Here is a 21,737-nt window from a genome sequence, read left to right as displayed (position 1 = left end):
TTGAGAATATTAACAAGCATCAGGACTAAAATCATTTTGGTCCACCCACTACTACAAAGTCACAGATATAGAGTAATCATTAGTATCTCATTTTCAAAAAAAGATCGGGATAAAATAAGCCACACAAGTCAGTCTGAGGGACACTTTGCCTGATTGAGATAAAGACTGATTGAGAGCTGAAAGACTGAATGGAGTTTGGTTTAAAATGGAAATCCAGTGTGGAGAGGGAAAGGGTACTTTCGATTAGACTTACTGCAAGAAGCAAAGTGTGCTGAGTGGGGAATTCAGGGAGAAATTGTCTTCTTAGTTTCCTCTTTTACAGGAAGTTCATTGGTTTGGAACTAAACTGTTGTTAGGGAGCATCTTCAAATTGCTCGATGTCCACGTGTGTAAGAAACGCTACCAGCTGCAGCAACCTGGACTCTGGGTTTTGGAGCCAAGCAGTGGCTAGAGTCATTGCGGTGCATCCACGATTGGGATGATGTTAACAGAGGGGCACCTCATCACAGCTTGAGTGCCTGGAGGCCAACAGGGAATTGGTGAAAAAGAAAAAGAGGCAGACAGCGCAGGAGCCCATGGGATCCTACTCACAAAGCAGTTACCCATTCTGGAAGCTGATAAAGTTACTGGTTCCTCAAGGGAGTGTGATCAAGAATCACATTTGGGCACCTCAAGTGACTCAGCTGTACGGAGGGTAGGGAAGAAAGGAAGAACAATAATAAAAGGTGATTTCTTAGTTAGAGGTGTGCAGGCAGGTATTTCTGTATCTGGAGGCGTGACTCCAAGATGGTAAATTACCTCCGTCCAGCAGGTCACAGGGCATTCTTCTGGAACACGGTGAACAGCAAGAGGTTGTGGTCCAGATCAGTACTGGTGACTTACTTAGGAATGGGGATGTGGTCCTGCAATCTGAATTTAGGGAGCTAAGTAGAAAGCCACCAAGCAGGACCTAAATGTAGTAATCTTCGAATAACTTCCAATACCATATGCAAGTGAGTACAGAAATAGTAGGATATGGTAGACAAATGTGTGGCTGGAAAGATGATGCGGAAGGGTGAGCCTTAGATTCCTGGGATACAGGGACTGGCACTGGGGGAGTTGGCATCTGTACCAGCCGGAGAGGCTGCACCTGAACAAACTGAGCCCCTTGGCAGTTGTTTTGCTAATGCTGTTGGAAGGGCAGCGGTGTGGGAGAGAATACTAGAGAAGGATATCAGTGTTCACAGATATTTGGAGAGACAGATAGCATTCGCATAGAGAGTGGTAAGTTAATTGGTGGAGTCTGGGTGAGAGAGAAAGTAAGTCTAAGTCATGGGAATATGTTGTTGTGGTGATTACAGAGATTTGACTCCAAGAAAATCAGGACAAGATATTAAATATTCCTGGGTGTTCAGGAAGGAAAAGGGGAAGGTTAGAGATAATGGTTCAGGAAAGCCTTACAGCATGGGAAGTAAAGGATGCTACAGAAGGTTCAAGGACAAAATCAATTCAGCAAAAGCCAAAGACCAAAAACTACATTGCTCGGTGTAGTGTATAAACCACCACCCAGTGGGAAGGATGTAGAAGAACAAATCTGCAGGGAATTTACAGAGAGATGCCAATATTAGAGAACAGTTATAATGGGAAACTCTAATTACCCTAATATACGCTGGGAGGCTGGTAATCTGAGGGGCAGTGAAGAGCAAGTGTTCCTAGATTATAGCCAAAACAACTTCCTAGTGGTGTGTCCAGTCTAACAAGAAAGGATGCTCTGTTGGACCTCGTTCTTGGAAACAAGGTGGGCCAAGTGGATTGTGGAGGCACATTTTAGGAGACAGTGATCATTATATCAGGGTCTAGGAACATGGTGGAAAATGGCATTGGTCAAACCAGTGTACGAAAAACCAATAGGCAGAGAGCTGACCTCAGTGGGACAAGAATGGAGCTGAAGAGTGTGGTACTGGAAAAGTACAGCCGGTCAGGCAGCATCCAAAGAGCAGGAGAATCGACATTTTGGGCATAAGCCCTTCATCAGGAATAAATCAGGAAAGAAAGAGGCTGGGCAGATTGGCTGGAGCAAAGGATTGGTGGGGGAGGGGGGAGGAGGTATCTGCAACTGAATAATGGGCTGCCCTCAGGAAGAAGATAGCTTGAAGACAATCAGAATATATTCCCTCAAAACAGAAAGGTTTTCTGGATGACAAATAAGAAATAATGTACTTAGCACCAGGGGGTCATGCAGAAAATACAACTAAGAACCAAATGGGATACAGAAGATTCAGATGGAAGGTGAAAAATCATATTAGAGAAGCAAAGAGCAATTATGAGAAAAGCCTAGCAGCCAACGTGAAGGGAATTCCAAAGTCTTCCATCGACAGACCAAACGCAAGAGGGAGTTGGGTCCTGAAGACTGAAGAATTGCCAACCTTCCAACCTTGTTCAGGAAAGGTCATACAGCCCAGCAATTACAGACCAACAAGTCTAAAATCAGTGTGGGGAAGTTTCTAGAAACAACTATTTACCATAGAATTAGTAGTCCCATGGAAATTTATTGCATGTCTCCAATAAATATAAGGGCTTTAAGCCTTCACATCGAGCTGTATAATCCTTGTGGTGATTGTACGCAGAGCTTGATTCTTGGCTCATTGCAGGCAGGCCAAGACAAATTTTACACAAAATAGAAACAGGAAGTACTGGAAAAACTCAGCCAGTCTGGTGGCATCGGTGTAGAGAGGAACAGAGTTAACACTTTTAATCTAATGGCTGTAATTTGGAACTGGGAAATGATGTTTTTATGCTGTTTAGAAAGGAGGTGAAAGAGCAAGTGGAACAGATGGTGAGACTGCTTAGAGTAAAAGACAAAGAGAGCATTGATGGTGGTAGAGGAGCAAAAGAGATGCTCTATTTAATAATTTGATCTCTCTCAGATGCTGCCACACCTGCTGAATTTCTCCAGAACTTTCACTTTTTAAAAATTTCTGGTCATCAGCATCCGCGCAATGTTGCTTTATTTGACAATACCATGTTATATTTTAATGGGTCACTTACAATTGCCTTGCTTGCTGGGCATTAGGAGATAAGACTGTAGTGGCACGTGGATTAAAACAAAGAAGGGGTGATGCTACTCCTTGTTGAACATTACAACATTACCATTATAATATCATACCTGTTGTACTTTTTATATCATTGTCCTGCAGCGCTCTGATATAATGCCTGGAAAAACTGGGCTTAAGATCATTATTTAACTAAAACTGGGGGTCTTTATCTGTGTAGAATGAAGGAGTGAATTACAACAATACTATCTGCTAATCGAGGACATTGATTTGATTTGAGGGACTGTTCCATAAACGTTGACGCCTCCAACAACTTAATCCCTCAAATATCTGGATATGTGAGCAGTATTGAATATTTCTGATGCGTATTTGGAAATGACAGGTACTATATTCTGCTCAGATGTGAGTTCTTCATTTTACTGTAGTTGAAACTTGTGGCAAAATCTGAAAACATCCGGTGTGTAGTGAACCAAACATTATTTAGGATCAAAACCAAAAGAACTGCAGATAATATAAATCAAAAACAAAAACAGAAGATGCTGGAAAAGCTCAGTCGGTCTGGCAGAACTGTTCTGAGGAAGGTCACCGGAACCAAAATGTTAACTCTGATTTCTCCTCACAGAGCTGAAAATGTGTTGCTGGAAAAGCGCAGTAGGTCAGGCAGCATCCAAGGAGCAGGAGAGTCGACACTTCGGGCATGAGCCCTTCTTCAGGAATCCTGAAGAAGGGCTCATGCCCAAAACGTCGATTCTCCTGCTCCTTGGATGCTGCCTGACCTCCTGCGCTTTTCCGGCAACACATTTTCAGCTCTGATCCCCAGCATCTGCAGTCCTCAATTTCTCCTCACAGATGCTGCCAGACTTGCTGAGCATTTCCAGCAATTTCTGTTTCTGTTATTATTTAGGATCAAGACCAGTTGTTGACAGAGAAAACCAAGACACCTTCCTTTGAGGATAGAGTTTATTAACTACCCAGTCTTATTTTCTTTTTGTTAACCCCACCATTAAATTAACCAAATTAAAACAACTAAACAACTAACAATTAACAAGCACTGACCATTAGGGCTGGTGCCACAATAATAAACTTCACCTGATGAAGGAGCAGTGCTCCGAAAGCTTGTGATTTCAAATAAACCTGTTGGGTCTATAACCTGGTGTTGTGTAATTTCCAACAATAATAAAAGGGAACGGAGGGGAGGAAAGGTTAGAAGGGTATGGGGGAGGGGGAGATAAAGTATGCCAGCCCCTATGGTGTCCACCTCTTTCTCTAAATGTGACAAAGATGTTGGAGGGCAAGGCACGTTCCCTCCACAAGGGCTCCCAGGCACAAACGTAGCCACAGAAGAGGAGAAGGCAGTGGTGAACTAGTACCTCCCTTGACAGCCTGTTGCCTGGACCTGGCCCAGGAGGAGGGCCTCTAACTGGCCTGTCCCACTCCATATTGGTCACCCAAACATCAGGAACATGGAGCTGGAGTGCAACCAAAAGAACATACATAGGACTTTTAAATAACTAAAAATGAGTTGCAATTGTTTACAATCAACATTCAAACGGTCGACGTACTCCATAGCAATGCAAAGATAGAATGTAGAATCCCTACAGTGTGGAAGTAGGCCATTCAGCCCACCAGATCCATACAAACCTCTGAAGAACATCCCACCCAGACCCTAGTCCTACCTTATCCCTGTAACTCTGCATCCCGCATGGCTAATCCACCTAGCCTGCACATCCCTAGACACTACAGGGCAATTTAGCATGGCCAATGCAGCCCGGTTCTTGATGCTGTGAGGCAGCAGTGTTAACTGCTGAGCCACCATGCCTCCCTACTATTCAAAATTACTTTTTTTTTTTACTTAACCTATTTTTCTCATGCACCTGCTCAAAGATATTATCTGGAGTATGTGGGCCTTTTGGTCCAGGGGTAGGGATGCTACCGCTGCAACACAAGAGGGCCCCACCACTCAGTCTTATAGCTCCTGTCACATACCAGTCCCACCTGTTCTCCCTTTACATCTACCCATTCAATCCATTAATCATTTATCCCCAATCACTAACTACTTGCTATACAAAGATCACAAGGATATCTTGTGGTGCTGTGGTACTGTCTCTACCTCTGAGTCAGGAGGTCCAGCTTCAAATCCCACTTGCTCCAGCAGTGTGTAATAATATCACTGAACAGGTTGATTAGAATATATCTATAATGATCATAGATCATAGTAGGTGAGGATTATAGATCACATAATGGGATCAGCCACCTTAAAGTCACATGACAGGAATCCTCTCTTCCCTACTTAGCGACACTAAGATTCCCCAAATATCCACATCCCAGATACATACACATATTGTGGATGCAAGAGCAGGTCAGAGTTTAGGAACTCTGTAGCACTTGTAACTCACCTCCCAACTCCTCAAAGCCTGTCTGTCGTCTACAAGACAAAAATCAGTTGTGTTTTGGAATATTCCCCACTTGCCTGGGTGGGTGCAGCTTCAAAAACACTCAAGAAGCTTGACACCATCCAGGGTAAAGCAGTCCATCCATCATCTTCAACGTTCACTTCCTTCCCTACTCCTGCTCAGTAACAGCTCAGTGTACCCTCTACTGGATGCATTGCAGCAGCTCACCAAGCCTCCTTCAGCAGCACCCTTCCAAATAACCTCAAGCATCCAGAAGGACAGCAGATACATGGGAACACCACCCCCTTCAAGTTCCTCTCCAAGCAACTCACCACCCTGACTAGAAATATGTTGCTATTCCTTCAGTTTTCCTTGGTCAAAATCCTGGAATTCCCTCCCTAAGGGCATTGTGGGTCTACCTACAGCATAAGGACTGCATTGGTTCAACAAGTTAAAAACTACACAATACCAGGTTATAGTCCAACAGACTTATTTGGAAGCACCAGCTTTTGGAGCACTGCTCCTTCATCAGATGGTTGTGGAGTATAAGATCATAAGACACAGAAATTATAGCAAAAGATTACAGTGTCATACAGCGACATATTGAACCAACCTCCGGAAGGCTGCTCCCCTGGGCTTGACATATACACTCAAAGCATCAGGAAATGTGTGAATGCCAGATTTATCAGCCGTACCTACAAGGTAGAGCAAAACATCACTCGATCACAACATAAAGCCATCCATGCTTTCAAAACAAATCACAGCATTGTTATCAAACCAGCAGATAAAAAAGGAGCCATCATCATTCAGAATAGAACAGATTACTGCAAGGAAGTGCCCGACAACTGAACAACCAGGAACACTACAGGCAACTAGCAGCCGATCCGACCAAGGAGCACACCCATGAACTAAACACATTGATCAGGACTTTAGATCCCGTGCTTCAGAGTTCCCTACTCACCCTCATCCCACTTATTCTCACGTAGGGGTCTTCTACTGCCTTCCGAAGATACACAAAACCAACACACTAGGACATCCCATCATATCAGACAATGGGACCCTGTGTGAGAACCTCTCTGGCTATGTCGAAGGCACCCATTGTACAGGGGACACCCCAGTTTCTGTTGCGACACTACAAATTTCTTACAGAAACTCAGCACCCACTGACCAGTCGAACCGGGAACATTCCTCATCACAATGGATGTTTCAGCACTCGACACCAACATCCCCCACGATGACAGCATCACTGCAATGGCCTCAGTACTCAAAACCAACAACTGCCAATCTCCAAACACTGTCCTACAACTCATTTGCTTCATCGTTAACAGCAACGTTTTCGCCTTTGATAACCAGTTCTTCATCTAGACACACAGAACAGCCATGGGGACCAAATTTGCACCCCAATATGCCAACATTTTCATACACAAGTTTGAACAAGACTTCTTCTCTACACAGGACCTCCAACCAACACTATACAGCAGGTATATTGACAACATTTTCTTCCTCTGGACCCATGGCGAGGAGTCACTGAAACAACTACACAGTGATATCCAGAAGTGCCATCCCAGCATCAGACTTACCATCGACTACTATTTAGAATCTGTCTCATTCTTGGACACACGCATCTCCATGAAGGACGGGCACCTCAGTACCTCACTCTATCGCAAACCCATGGATAACCTCATGATGCTACACTTCTCTAGATTCCACCCTAATTATATTAAAACAGTCATGCCCTACGGACAGGCCCTACACATACACAGGATCTGTTCAGATGAGGAGGAACGTCATGGATACCTGAAGGTATGCAAGGCCTCATAAGAACAGGGTACGATGCTCAGCACATCAATTGCCACAGCAAGAAACTGTAATGACATCCTCAGGAGACAGACACGAGCTACAAACGTTAGGGTCCCCTTTGTTGTCCAGTACTTCCCAGGAGCCGAAAAATGATGCCATGTTCATCGCAGCCGGCAGCACATTATTGATGAGGATGAGCACCTCGCCAAGACCTTCTCTATGCCTCTTGCTTTTAAACAATGCCAAACCTTAAACAGACCATTGTTCATAGCAAACTGCCCAGCATTCAGGACAACATCTACCACAACACCATACAAGCCTGTCATGGCAACCACTGCAAGACGTGTCAGAGTGTCGACACAGATACCACCACTACACATGGGGACATCACCCACCATGTACACGGCAGGTACTCATGTGACTCTGGCAACCTTGTCTATCTCATATGCTGCATAATTTGGAGATGCTGGTGTTGGACTGGGGTGTACCAAAGTTAAAAATCACACAACACCAGGTTATAGTCCAACAAGTTTATTGGGAAGCACTTCCAATTAAACTTGTTGGAGTATAATCTGATTTGGCGATGCCCATGTTGGACTGGGGTGTACGTTGTGTGATTTTCAACTTCATATGCTGCAGTCAAGGATGCCTGAGGTATGGTACATTAGCGAGACCAAGCAGACACTATGACAAGAGATGAATGGACACCGCACAGCAATCACCAGACAGGGTGTTCCCTTCCAGTCATTCAGTGGTCAGGGATATTCAGCCTCAGATCTTCGGGTGACCGTCCTCCAAGGTGGACTTTGGGATAGGCAACAACACAAAGTGGCCAAGCAGTTTCTAATAGGCAAGGTGGGTACACTTGAGGATGACCTCAACCGTGATCTTGGGTTCATGTCACACGACAGGTGACCCCACTGCACTATACTCTACACACACACACACACACACACACACACACACACACACACACACACACACACACACACACACACACACACACACACACACACACACACACACACACACACACACACACACACACACACACACACACACACACACACACACACACTCTCTCTCTCTCTTTCTCTCTCCCTCTCTCTCTTTCTCTCCCCCTTACATACTCACACACTCAGGCAGACCCTCTCAGAAGCTTATATTCCATCACACCCACACATACACTTTACCAAGCTTTCACACACGCAAACACACACTCTCTCACGTGCACTCACACTCCCATGCACACACTCACATGCACACACTCACTCTCACTCTCTCTCTCTCGCTTTCTCTCATGCACATCCACATATACGTCTATGGGTGAATTTGTATTTGCAGAATTATATTTGCAAATGCAGTTTATTTGGCTCAAAAAATGTACAATCTGCAGGCAGTCAATACATACAATATTTTGTAAATTCCACTTTGGAAGGCTGACTCAAAATTGGGTTACAGACACCTTTAATGCATTGTCGGAGCTGAGGTGTCACCTTTTGTTGTAAAACCTCAAGTTATCTTGAGAAGGTAACTTAAAAGACGTTCAGGGATTTACATATTAATTGAACTGAAACCTGCAACCCATTCTGAAAGACGACTTAACAAAGAACAAAAATAAAGAAAATTTATAGCCCAGGAACAGGCCATTCGGCCCTCCAAGCCTGTGCCGATCCAAACCCACTGTCTAAACCTATTGCCCAATTCCTAAGGATGTGTAGTCCTCTGCTCCCCACCTACTCACGTATCTGCCCAGATACACCTTAAATGAATCTACTGTGCCTGCCTCTACTACCTCTGCTGGCAACGCGTTCCAGGCACCTTCCACCCTCTGTGTAAATATGGGTTAGTTCAATATATCACTGTATGACACAGTAATCTTTTGCTATAAATTCTGTGTCTTATGATCTTATGCTTCAGAACTACTTGATGAAGGAGCAGCACTCCAAAAGCTAGTGCTTCCAAATAAATCTGTTGCACTATAACCTGATGTTGTGTGATTTTTAACTTTGTCCACTCCAGTCCAACATTGGCTCCTCCACATCACGACAGCTAGGGATGGACAGTAACTGTGGCCCAGCCACATCTTGTGAAAAAAAGCTCCTAACAAAAGTGAAGTTGTTTTTGTATAGCACCGCTCAATACCTTGTGATGCCCACTTTACAACTGATGAAGTGAAGTCTACACACTGTAGATGAATGAGATCCATTAAGCCCACACAGACTGGAGACCTTCCGCGTTCCACACAGAGAGAGTGTGAGGAACAGCGAGTGCATTTCACCAAGTCGGAAGGATGGTGTGAAACTTGAAAGGATTCCGAAAGATTTACAAGGAGGTTTGTAGAAGTTTATAAAATCACAATGGGCATAGATAGGGTAAATAGACAAGGTCTTTTCCCTGGGGTGCGGGAGTTCAGAACTAGAAGTCATTGGTTTAGGGAGAGAGGGGAAATGTTTAAAAGGAACCTAAGGGGCAGCTTTTTTCATGCAGGGGGTGGTGCGTGTTTGCAATGAGCTGACAGAGGAAGTGGTGGAGGCTGGTACAATTACAACATTTAAAAGGGATCTGGATGGGTACATGAATAGGTAGGGTGTAGAGGGATATGGGCCAAGTGCAGGCAAATGGGACTAGATTAGTTTAGGATATCTGGTCAGCATGAATGAGTTGGACTGAAGGATCTGTTTCCATACTGTACATTTCTATGACTCGAAGTGTCTGGTACCATATGTATACATGACCCGTGTTTATGATTCATATACATTTATTGACCCACATTTATGATTCACACACACATATATAACTCAGATTTATGATACACATACATACATGTGACCCACATTTTATGATTCACATAAGAACATGTCATTCACATTTATGAATCACACACGCATGTCTAACTCATATTTATGATTCACATACATATATGTGACCCACATTTGTGATTCACATATGTAAACATGATTCACACATGCATATGTAAGTCACATTTAAGGTTCACATACGTATATGTGATTCATATTGTGTGACCTTTCTTCAAGCCCAGGTAATGAATCTCTCTCATTTGAAAGTAACGTCATTTATGTATTACCATATTCTGTTTCCTATCTGCAAGCTGTCTCTCAAGATGACCTTGCAAATGTAGCAATCTAATCTTGGGTGGAAGGAGAGATGATTTTTACTGGATGCGAGCTGCTCTTTCCAGCACATGGGACTATGCATTGTAGTGACGTCAAAACACTATCTCCTCTTTGTTAGTGCAAGATTCATGAATGCTCCATTCAGGTACAAAAAGCACTGATTTCAGACCGTGCATGAGTGCTGAAGTCAGGTCTGACTGTAGAGTGGAAAATTAATAAGTAATAAGCACATATTTTTAATTATTAATGTGGATTTGGCAGCTGTGATAATATTAAAGTATCCTGCATTTCTTTTGCATTAGCACTGTCAAATTGCTTCTGTCTTAAAAGCTTTGGATGAAATTGAGGGGCTAATGCATTTTGACATCTGACACTGACTGCGGAGTGAGCAGATGGCAATGATTAAATACACACTGTAACAGGTTTTATACAAAACAACAACAAACACAATCTTACTGGGACTCCCACACAATGCATGATAATGGCCATGTGTCCATACTGTATCGGTGATGTAGGATAATAGACGTGGTAAGTGTGTCAAACACAAGACCATATATTGGATGTGTACATGCAAACTCACACATACAGATTACAGACAAGAACACAGCAAGATCATCCTGCTCTCAAAACCATTCCACAATTGATTGAGATTTTCTCTAATCTGTAAACTGATGCCATTCCCATTTTTGGCTTTTTATGCCCTCACTGGTATTGATTTCAGATTTCAAATGATTAATTAAGCGAAGTGATGCTTTCTAAGTTTCACATCTCTACAACTGCGTGTGTGAAGAAATGCTTTCTAATGTATTTGCTGAATGACCTGGCTTTGATTTTAAGGATATGTCCCCAGTCTGAGATCCCCTTACAGCGGAAATATTTACTTAGCTAATTCCTTTGAAAATCCTTTAGGCTCAATTGGATTGTCATTAAACTTCCCATGTTCCAAGGAGTCCGAGGCTTCTCATGTAATTGGCAACTCTTGGGTTCAGGCCCTTTAATTCAGGCACTTGAGTTATGGAAGAGGGGGTCCTTTCCCCAGGGTTACAGGCCCCAGGCAGAAACCCTGGCCCATGAGAGCTCCTGGCCAAATGGAGGCTGACTGTGGAGAAGCAGTGGCTGTGTGGCTGACTGTGTACTCACCTTAGGTTCTGAATCACTGAGAGGCATAGGTCACAAGTGAGTGATAACAGGGTGAGGATCATTCAAGAGGGTGGGTCAGCAGTATGGGTGAAGGGTTGGCTCTAAATGGACCTCGCCATCTCTAACAGCCTCCCTCATCCCCACCCCCAATAACTTTCCCAATGGCTCCTGTGATGAACCACTGAGAACTCCTCTACCCACCGCTCCCTGCCTCATCCTCCCACCTATGACAAGTACCACGTTTGCCCATTTAGGGCTTAGTTGGCTGAAGGGCAGGAGTGTCATCCACACACCTTACCAACCACAGATCAACTGGGGGAAAAGCAAGATTTAATGCCCTGGCTCCAACTGCGCTTTGGGGGACAGGATTAAATCCCAGTCATTCAGATGAGTCTGAACTGCCATCCCTCCAGGATCAGGAATCAGAAATGTCACAGAACCTCAGATATCTTCAAACCTAGGGGGACGTTGGATAGATATAGGACAAAGTGTTCCCCTTATATTCTGGGCCTCTTCATTGTATGGCAAACATTCCAGTCTTAACATGGACGTGGCACATGGGCTCCAACACGTAACACACACAAAATTCCCCACATGGTACGTTTCTTCCTGAACATTTTTCAAAAGGCTCTGTTGACCTGGAGTCATTTTTTCGGTTGCGGACTCCATTGCCCTCGGCAGCAGTTGGGAAGTTGTTGGCAAATATCGCATGCTTTTTCTTCCCTTGCTTGGTGAATGGATGATGTGCATTCTCATTAATCAAGAGTGCTTTGGAAAACAGAAATTGATCTCATAAATATAATCCTCTCCAATTCTACAAACACAACCTGACATTTCTCCTGGCTTTAAACTCTGCTTAATGACTTTGCTTTAGACTATTCCCCGATTCTCCGAGCTCTGTGTTTACTTGGTGCCTGAAAATATACCAAGAAAAATACAGGGGGTCAGTTGGGACCTTGACTGCATGATAACCCATGCACAAGATGATTAAACTCTGAGCCTTTAGGGCTGGTCTCTTTACCAGCGGGAATGCAAAGCCTGTGGCCAGACGAATACATCCTATTTTAATGTTTTCACACTGTTTCCAGATCGGGATCATCGCCATCTTAAAATTTCTTTTCTCAAACGAAAATAAATTCATCCAAATCTTCTAGCTTTACAAATAGACTTAGCTTCCTGATTGTCAATGCTCACCATTACTCATTAAATCCATCTTTCATTCCAATTTGATTCATTCAGCTGGATATCACTAAACACAATTGATACTCCTCAAACCTGTCATTGGGCATTCTAAATATTATTAATTTTGTGGCGTACAGAAGATATTAAGCTCTGGTTAGATTCATTGGATGAGGTGAGGTGAGAGTAACAACCCTTGACATCAAGGCTACATTTGACCATGTTTGGCATCAGGGAGCCTGACCCAAACTCGTGTCAACAGGAAGGAGGGAAAAGCTCTTCACCTGTTGGAGCCATACCTTTCACAGAGGAAGATGGTTGTGGTTTTTGGAGTTCAGTCATCCCAGCTCCAGGATATCTCTGCAGGAGTTACTCAGGGTAGTGTCCTAAGCTTAACCATCTGCAACTGCTTCATCAATGACCTTCCCTCCATCCCAAGGTCAGAACTGGGGATGTTTACAGATGATTTGCACAATGTTTGGAGTGATTGTAATGAAGTAATTGTAGGGGAGGCAATGGTCGTGTGGTATTAGAACAAAGAACAAAGAAAATGTGTTGTCGCTCAACTATTAATCCAGAAACCCAGAATAATGTTCTGGGGACCTGGGTTCGAATCTCACCATGAAACCATTCTCAATTGTTGGAAAAACCCATCTGGTTCACTAAGGTCCTTTCGGGAAGGAAATCTGCCAACCTTACCTGGTCTGGCCTACGTGTGACTCCAGAGCCACAGCAATGTGGTTGACTCTAACCTGCCCTCTGAAATGGCCCAGCAAACCACTCAGTTATATCAATCATTAGAAAGTCACAACAAAAAATTGAAACCAGACAGACCACCTGGCTTCAACCTTGGAACTGGAAAAGACAATGGCAAAAATACAAACAGCCCTGTCGACCATGCAAAGACCTCCTCACCAACATCTGGGGGCTTGTGCCAAAGTTTGGAGAGCTGTCTCACAGACTAGTCAAGCAACAGCCTGACCTAGACATTCTTACGGAAACATACATTCCAGATACCACCCCAGACACCACATTATCATCCCTGGAAAGGTCCTGTTCCACTGACAAGACAGACCCAGCAGAGGTGGCAGCACAGTGGGATACAGTCAGGAGGGAGTTGCCCGAGGAGTCCTTGACATTGACTCCTACCCCATGAAGTCTCATGGCTTCAGGTTAACATAGGCAAGGAAACCGTCCTCCTTCGGCTGATGAATCAGTGCTCTACTGTGTTGAACAACACTTGGAGGAAGCACTGACGGTGGCAAGGGTGCAAGATGTAGTCTGGGTGAGGGATTTCAATGTCCACCACCAAGAGTGGCTCAGCAGCAGCTTTACTGATTGAGCTGGTTGGTTCCTAAAGGATATAACTGCTAGCTTGGGTCTGCGGCAGGTGGTGAAGGAAGCAACAAGAGGAAAATACATACTTGACCTCATCCTTAGTAATGAGCTGGCTGCAGAAGCATCTGTCTATAACAGTTTGGATAAAAGTGACCACTGAACTGTCCTTGTGGAGACAAAGTCCCACCTTCACATTGAGAATAACCTCGATCGTGTTGTGTGGCACTATCAATGTGCTAAATGGGACAGACTTTGAACCGATCTAGCAGCTCAAGACTGAGGCGTTCTTGGCCATCAACAATAGCAGAACTATTCTCCAGCACAATCTGTGACCTCATGGCCTGGCATATCCCCCACTCAACCATACAATCAAGCCAGGGGATCAACCCTGGTCCAATGGAGAGCACAGGAGGGCATGCCAGGCATACCTAAGAATGAGGTGTCAACCTGGTGAAGCTACCAAACAGGACTACTTGCATGCCAAACGAAATAAACAGCAAGTGATAGACAGAGCTAAGTGACCCCAAAACCAGTGGAGCAAACCTAAGGTCTGCATTCCTTCCACATCCAGTCGTAACTGGTGGTGGAAAATTAAACAACTCAGTGAAAGAGGAGGCTCCACAAATATCCCTGTCCTCAATGATGGAGGAGCCCAGCACAACAGTGCAAAAGATAAGGCTGATGCATTCGCAACAATCTTCAGTTAGAAGTGGCGAGTGGATGATCCATTTTGGGCTCCTCCAGTGGTCCCCAGCATCACAGATACCAGTCTCCAGCCAATTCGATTCACTCCATGTGATATCAAGAAACGGCTGGAGGCACTGCATACTGCAAAGGTAATGGGCCCTGATAACATTCCAGCAATAGTGTGATCCAGAACTTGCTGCTCCCCTCACCAAGCTCTTCCATAACAGTTATTACAACACTGACATCTACCCGACAATGTGGAAAAGTGCCCAGATACATCCTGCACATAAAAAGCAGGACAAATCCAAACCAGCCATTACCACCCAATCAGTCCACTCTCCATCATCAGTAAAGCGGTGGAAGGGGTCATCAACAGCGCTATCGAGCAGCACCTGCTCAGCAACAACCTGCTCAGTGATGCCCAGTTTGGGTTTCGCCAGGGTCACTCAGCTCCTGATCTCATTACAGCCTTGATTCAAACATGGATAAAAGAGCTGAATTCCAAAGATGAGGTGAGAGTGACAGCCCTTGACATCAAGGCCACATTTGACCGTGTATGCATCAAGGAGCCCTGGCAAAACTGGAATCAATGGTATCAGGGGGCAAACACTCTGCTGGTTAGAATCATACCTGGCACAAAGGAAGATGGTTTTAGTAGTGGAGGGTCAGACATCTCAGCTCCAGGACATCTCTGCAGGAGTCCCCCAGGGGAGTGTCCTAGGCCCAACAATCTTCAGCTGCTTCATCAATGACCTTCCCTCTGTCATAAGGTCAGAAGTGGGAATGTTCGCCGATGATTGCACAGTGTTCAGCACCATTCACGACTCCTCAGATACTGAAGCAGTCCGTGCTCAAATCCAACAAGGTCAGGACAATATCCAGGTTTAGGCTGACAAGTGCAAGTAACACTCACGCCACATAAATGCCAGACATTGCCATCACCAATAAGAGACACTCTGACCACCACTCCTTGATATTCAACAGTATTACCATCACTGAATCTCCCACTATCAACATCCCTGGGGTTACCATTGGCCAGAAACTCAACTGGACTCATCACATAAACACAGTAGCTACAAGGGCAGGTCAGAGACTAGGGATACTGCAGTGAGTAACTCAGCTCCTGACATCCCAAAGTCAATCCACCATTGACAAGGCACAAGTCAGGAGTGGGATGGAATACTCCCCACTTACCTGGATGGACGCAGCTCCAACAACACTCAGGAAGCTTGACACCACACAGGACAAAGCAACCCGCTTGATTGGCATCACATTGAGAAACATTTAATCCCTCCACCGCTGGCACTCAGTAGCAGCAGTGTCTACTATCTACAAGGAGCACTGCAGAAATTCACCAGAGATCCTTAGACAGCACCTTCCAAATCCAGGACCACTTCTATCTAGAAGGACAAGGGCAGAAGGTACTTGGGAACATCACCACTTGCAAGTTTCCCTCCAAGCCACCCTGACTTGGAAATATATCACCACTCCTTCACAGTCATTAGGTAAAAATACTTGAATTCCCTCCCTACTGGCATTGTATAGGTCAACCCACAGCAAGTAGACTGCAGTGATTCAAGAAGGCAGCTCACCACCATCATCTCAAGGGCAAATAGAGATGGGCTATCAACGCTGGCCCAGCCAGCAACACCCAAGTCTCACAAATGAATAAAACAAAAGACATTGAATATGAATTCCCTGATTGGGACTGTTAATCTGGTCCAGTCAGGGAGCCCTGGTTGACAGAGATTCTGACAATCTAGGTACTGACTCAGACGAAGCTGTGCCAGAGTCAAGGACTCTCCACGTGTAAATAAAGGGTGACTTGATGATAGCGGGCTGGCCTCAGTGGGGTTATTTCAATGTTCAGCCCCTTTCGTCACTCCTCAGATACTGAAGCAGTTCAAATGCAACAAGAGCTGAATGCTAGCTATCCAGGCTGAGGCTGACAAGCGCCAGTTAACAGTCATTTCACACATGTGCCAGGCAATGGGCATCTCCAACATGCGAGAAAATAACCATTGCACCTTGACATTCAATGGCATTGCCATTACTGAACCGCCCCCCCACCACCACCCAACTATCAACATCCTGGCTTTACAATTGACCAGAAACTGAACTGAGCTAACTATGTAAAGATTGTGGCTACAAGAACAGGCGACATTGCACAGAGAGACACAAATCCCACAGTGATACTGCCAAAGACCATAAGCTATAGGAGTAGAATTAGGCCATTCAGCCCATTGTGTCTGCTTCACCATCTGATCATGGCTGATATGTTTCTCAATCCCATTCACCTTTTCTCCCTATAACCATTGATCCCCTTACTAATCAAGTACCTACCTGTCTCTGTCTTAAATACTCTCAATGAATTGCCACAACTTTCTGTGGCAATGAGTTCCACAGATACACCTCCCTCTGGCTGAAACATTCTTCCCTATTCTCAGTTTTAAAGGGTTATCCCTTTACTCTAAGACTGTGCTCTCAAATGCTAGTCTCTCCTACCAATGGAAGCATCTTTCCACGTCCGCTATATCCAGACCTCTCAGTATTCTGTAAGTTTCAATCAGATTCCCCTCCATCCTTCTAAACCCCATCAAGCACAGACCCAGAGTCCTCAATCACGACTCATATGACAAATCCGTCATCCCAGGATCCTTTTTGTAAACCTCCTCTGGACCCCTTCCTATGTCAGCACACCTTTCCTTAGATACAGACCCTGAAACAGCTCACAATATTCTAAATGCAGCCTGATGACAGCCTTATACAGACTCAGCAGTACATCCCTGCTTTCAGGTTCGAGCCCTCTTGACATGAAAGATAACACTGCATTTGCCTTCCTCATGACCAACTGAACCTAAATATTAACCTTCAGATAATCCTGAACTAGGACTCACAAGTCCCTTTGTGCTTCAGATTTCTGAAACCTTTCCCCATTTAGAAAATAGACTATGCCTTAATTCTTCCTACCTAAGTGCATACAATCACACACTTCCCCAAACTGTTTTCCATTTCTTTGCCCACCCTCCTAGCCTGTCTAATCCTTCCGCAGCCATTCTACTTCCTCAACATTACCTGCCCCTCCACCTAACTTTGTGTCATTTGCAAACTTAGCAACTATGCCTGCAGTTCCTTCGTTAATGTATAATGGGAATAGTTGTGGTTCCAACATGGACCCCTGCGGAACTCCATTAGTCACTGGACGCCACCCTGATAAAGACTTCTGCCAGTCAGCTAATCCTCTAGCTGTCTTCACCTATCTCCACCTCACCAACCTGCCCCTGCCTTCCCCTTTATCTGCAGCTCCCCCACCCCTCCCCCCACACCCAGAACAAGTCATGAAGAAGGGTTATACCCAAAACGTTGACTTCTGCACCTCCTGATTATGCCTGGCTTGCTGTGTTCTTCCAGCCTCCAGCCTGTCTACGTTCGATTCCAGCATCTGCAGTTTTTTATTCTATAAAGCAGGTTTCTCTGATCCACTATTCATGCCAGTACCCTTGCTCAAACACCTTGGGCTCTTATTTAGCAGGCTCCTGTACATCAGAAAAATCCAAATCCCTAAGTGACAGGGACCAGAGAGACACAAATCCCAAGGAGACAGTGCACATGGAGATCCAAATCCCAAAGTGGAGAAATACAAAATCATAAGCCGGCATAATACAGGAAAAATCAAATCCTACATTAATGATGAGCTTACCAAATCAGTAAATCCATGCTGGATTGTATGTGAAAATATAAATTTCTCTTCACCTTATTCATGCCTTAGCATTTTGTGAGTAACTGTTTGATTTGCTCTGTCTAATGATAAAATACATAATCCACCTTTAAAGGTATTAATATTAAAATTGTGTTCTAAACGTTGCTTGACACAATTTATACTAGTTTGCAAACAAATGCAATATAAAACACATTTTAAATCCATGCCTTAAGATGATTATCATTTTATTTGCATTTGCAGCAAATCAAATTGGAATTCCTGAAAGTTCTGAAAGGTCTGCATCACGATTGTGTTCATAATAAATGTGATACTCAGTCTATGTCAAAGTGCCACATTGTGCCCAGATATAGGCAGAGGTTTAAAACCTGAGAAAAGGAGCTGAAGTAGGCCATTCGGTCCCTCATAGCTGATCTGCCCCAGCATTCATCTTGTCTTTTCCACCAGCTCGTCATAGCCTGCCACTCCCTGATTTTTCAAAAATTTCCCTACCTCTGCTGTAAATACTTTTAGTGATCTAGCCTCCATCGATCTCTGGGATAGAGAATTCCAGACATTATTACTCCCTGGGTGAAGAAATTCCTTCACATCTCAGTTTTAAATGAATGTCCCCTCATTCTGTAACTCAGTCCTCCAGTCCAACTCCCCACTCATGGGAACATCTTGCATGCTTCAATAAGCTCACCCCTCATTCTACTAAATTCTAATGAATAAAGGCTTAACCTGTTTATCCTTGACAAGTCGACCCTTCACCATAGCAATCAGCCTACTGAATCCTTTATTAACTGCTCCAGTGCCATTATAGCTTTTCCTAAATACAGGGACCAAAGCTGTACACAGGTGAGGCCTCGGGTGTCATATTGTAAAAAACATCGAAACCTGGAGCAGGAATAGACCGTTCAGTTCTTTGAGCTCCATGGCCAAAACACTATCTCGATTCCATTTTCCTGCTTTCTCCTCATGCCCCGCGATGCCTTTAAAATCTACAATCTTTTCTAAATTTTCTTGAATATATTCAGAGTTTTGACCGCCACAGCTTTCTATGATAGAGAATTTCCCAGGTTCATTACCCTCAGAGTGAAGACATCTTTCCTTATCTCAGTCCTAAATCTCAGACCTATATCAGACCTGAGACTATATTTCCTGATTCAAGACTCCACATCCAGGGCAAACATCCTATTGCTATCTGGCTGCCTAAACCTGTTAGAGTTTTATACATTTCAAACAGATCACCTCTCTAAACTCTAGTGAAGACAGGTCAAACCAATTTCTCCTCATGGGACAGTGCTGTCACTCATGGAATCAGTCTAGCAAGCCTCTACTGCATTCTGTCTCTGGCAAATATATCCTTTCTTAGGCAGGGAGTCTAAATTGTATGCACTATCCCAAATTGATCTCACCAAGATCCTGTATAATTGCATTAAGACATTGTTACTTCTGAAACAGAAACAGAAATTGCTGGACAAACTTAGGAGGTTCTGGCATTTGTGGAGAGAAAGCAGAGTTAATGTTTTGAGTCAGGTTTGAAACTTTAACTTTGCTTTCTCCCCACAGGTGTGGCCAGACCTGCTGAGTTTCTCCAAAAACCTCTGTTTTCGACTTAGATCTTCAGCACCCACAATTCTTTGTTTTATCCCTGCTTCTTGTAATGAAGTCCATACACCAAATGGGCTTCTAATTGTGTGCTGCTCTGATCTGCCTGCTTTCACTGCCTGGTCTTCAGGAACACTCAAAACCCTTTGTACTTCACAATTCCCAATATATCACAATTTAATATTCCTCTTCTTTTCTGTTTATTGTATGGAAGTGTATCACTTCACAGTTAGCCACATTGTATTGCATTTGCCATGTGTTTGCCAAGTCCCTCAACTAAATCTCCTTGAAGCCTCCTTGCATCCTCCTCACAATCAGCAATCCCATCCAGTTTTGTGTCATCAGCAAACTTGGAAAGTTGCATTTGGTTCCCTTTTCCAGGTAATTTATCTGTATCATGAATAGCTGGGGCCCAACCATCAATCCTTGTAGTACTCCAATGGTCACTGCTTGCCACTTGGAATAAGATCCATTTATTCCCACTCCCTGTTTCCTGTCTGTCAAATATCTTTTGACCACGCTAATATTTTACCTGCAATCCCATGTGCTTTAACTTTTCCACTAACCACTTATGACAGTGTCAAGAACTTCCAAAAATCCAAATACACTATATCCACTGGCTCTCCTTTATTGATTCTACTCATTACATCCTCAAAGATCTCCATTAGATTAGTTAAGCACTATGTGCCTTCCATAAACTCTTATTGGCTTTGTCTAGTCCCAATAATGTTGTCCAAAGTCCTGTTATCATAAAAACATAGATTCTAACTATGACTCAAATATTTTCCCCACTACTGATTTATATTAACTGGTCTGTTATTCTCTGTTTTATTTTTTCTCCCTCTCTTTTTCCATAATGAAGTTACATTTGCCATCTTCCAAACTGCAGGAGCTGCTCCAGTCTCTATAGAATTTTGGAAGTTGATCACCCATGCATCCAATATTTACAGTGCTGCTTCCTTTAGTGCTCTGGGCTATAGATAATCAAGCACTGCTGATTTGTCAGCCTTAAGCAAGAGTTCCCAGTTTTTTAAACTCCAACTCCCAAGGAAAAAAAGGCCAATTTTCAATTTGCTTTTTCATTAGCAACATTAACTCAGAGAGGAAATGGAAGGGAGAACTGAAGCCACTGTTACAATGATCAAGGTCTTGGAGGGGATTGGTGCAGGAGATGGTTGTTAATGGTACCTGAAATTCATTGGTGGTGGGTGCAGGGATATTAAAGATTACCTTCTCCCCCCACAAGGAAGCTACAGGGATGTTCAGGAGGGTCAGTATTACCCCACACTCCCCCTCACAAGCTACCAGAGGAGGTGATGGAGATTGGTACAATTACAACATTTAAAAAGCATCTGGATAGGTAGGTGAATTGGAAGGATTTAGAGGGATATGAGCCAAATGCTGGCAAACGGGACAAGATTAGTCTGGTCAGATGGATGAGTTTGACTGAAGTGTCTGTTTCCATGCTGTACATCTCTTTGACTCTAAGTCCCTTCATCCGGAGCAAACTGGCTAAAACACAGGCCTGGCCCTGCCCCTGCCACTGCTGCTGAGAATAAGGCAGAGGTAAAATCAGCTCCCAGCCACTCACCACTGAGCTGGTGAATCTAAAAGCACACTTGCTCCATAAACTTGAATGAATGTGCCCGCTGTAGGATTGTACTATTAGTTGTACTGGCAAAGACCAACCATCCCTGTAGCTGAGTCATGGCCTCCATGT

Source organism: Chiloscyllium plagiosum, unplaced genomic scaffold, assembly GCF_037043375.1.
Source record: "Chiloscyllium plagiosum isolate Xiang-an unplaced genomic scaffold, Cpla_swu_hap1 HiC_scaffold_43, whole genome shotgun sequence".
Lineage (NCBI taxonomy): Eukaryota > Metazoa > Chordata > Chondrichthyes > Orectolobiformes > Hemiscylliidae > Chiloscyllium > Chiloscyllium plagiosum.
Note: the sequence above shows the minus strand (reverse complement) of the source record.